Here is a 2,117-nt window from a genome sequence, read left to right as displayed (position 1 = left end):
TAAAAAGAAGTGCATCCACTATAGTTTCCCTTTTATAAAACATGAGCAACGTTGAAATTTATAAGTGCAACATTAAATTGTATATTCTTTATGCTCACTCCCTAACATTGTTTGCAAGCCCCTCAATCACGAAAAATGTTTCTATATTCAAAACATCTAACCCAATAAACAAATAGCTCATTTAAGAAATATCTTAATTCCTCTATTAACTATAAAGTTAATAAATTTAATAACAATCCAATACAACTTTAATGGCAACCTAATGAGTCATCAAATGTAATAAAAAAGAAAGGCTCCTGATGAATCATAGAAATTTTTATCGGAAAAAGATTGCGTGTTTGAACTTATTTGGGCCATACATTGAGTTTTACATGTATCATTTTAGTGATTTAGGAGTCGATGTACAAGGATTTGGCATCTTTTGAGTTCAAATCTTCCTTCAAGTGGTGAAAACATCAAAATCTTATGATCACCGATGAGTTGAGGTTTAAAAATTTAAAAATAGACTACAGCTAGATCACCGAATTTACAAACATGTAAACTCAAACTATGACCTAGACAAGTGCAAACATAAAGTCTTTTTCTACTAAAAATATTGGATGATTTATTAGATTCTAGAAGGATCATTTCAATATATGTAGCTCATCCATACTTAAAGATACCAATTTCATTGCATCATCACAAGTTGCATAAACGAGGCCAAATTTGATGGTACGACATTTGTATATAATGTGACACAGCTTGACCATGTTTTTAGAGTTTAATTGATAACTTTGTCTGCGACTTTTTTATGCCAAAATATGATTCTTAAGGTTCCCAACCTGACAACCAGACAGTCTTGGCCCACTTTTTGCATGCAGTGAATATCAAAAGAAACTTGCTTGCTTAAAGGTCATGACTAAGATACACTATTACAAAACTGTGCCAGCGAAAGCCGCACTAAGCGAGATATCCAGTCTTTAACCGATATTTGATCAGAAGTCCCTTTGGTAACGGGCACTATTTGATAAAAAGAAATTAACATTCTAATCACAGAAACGAGACATTAACTTTTATGATCTTGTAGATCGAAAAAGCAATGGTAACTGCACCACTAGAGGCGTATAATATGATATTTTTTCAAGCTAATCATGTCTTCTTTATGGAGCAGGATTGTTTGATAGCTTCGGAACATATACTTAGATCAAAGTTTTCAAGCAAGCAAAAATAAGTCAAAACGTCTCATTTAGCTAACAAACAGTTATAAACATCAAAAACATACCTTGTGCCGGCAAAGCCGACGCAAGTTTTTAGAATGCTCAAGCACTTTTTTGAAATCTATTTCGGCTGACGAGACGGAACTTTATCTTTTTGGCATTCTGGTCAAAATTCTCGGAATCATCATACCACTTCTACCAGGAGTAGCTTTTTCAGTGTTGGTCGAACGTAAGGTCATGGCTTCCATGCAACGTCGAAAGGGGCCTAATGTGGTGGGACTATTTGGATTGTTATAACCTCTAGCGGATGGTCTGAAATTGCTCTTAAAAGAGCCTATTTCACCATCAAGCGCTAATCTTTTTCTTTTTTTAATGGCTCCGGTAATTACATTTATGGTGCGCCGTGCAAAGCTCATTTCTTTTCATCATAAAGGAATACACAAAAGTCTACCCTAAATAAAGGTACATGCGAAAAGCCCATACAACATATCGACCTAATAATCTATCGGGTTCACAAGCGATTGAGGATGGAAGTCAAAACATAAAGCGAGGTATTTGGGTTTTGAGCCTAGGGCCCTCTCTTTTAGTATCCATCGGCTGATATGAAAAAGGTTAGATTCACTTACTTGATACGTACTTACTGTCCAGGTAAAGGCCATATATTTTGGACACAATATGTCAGTATATTTGTGGCGGAATGGTCTAGAGTCAACGTTTTGACTTCCGCATAGAAAAGTCAAGCCCAACCGCAAGTAATTTCAGTATAAGAACTGATTTAAGTCATCGAACAAGTGCGCAAGAACCTATAATTCTTGTTCGTGGGACAATGCCAATAAATAGATAATGTTTGTCTCGTTCCGGGCAGGATGGTTCGGAGTTTTTATGTCTTAAAAGAAAAGTGTCCACTGGCTTTTGGGTATT

This window comes from Lygodium microphyllum, unplaced genomic scaffold, assembly GCF_053477565.2.
Source record: "Lygodium microphyllum isolate KBCC unplaced genomic scaffold, Lygodium_microphyllum_v1.1.10 scaffold_281, whole genome shotgun sequence".
NCBI classification, from domain to species: Eukaryota; Viridiplantae; Streptophyta; class Polypodiopsida; order Schizaeales; family Lygodiaceae; genus Lygodium; species Lygodium microphyllum.
The sequence above is the reverse complement of the archived record's forward strand: the minus strand, read 5'-3'. Positions refer to the sequence as shown.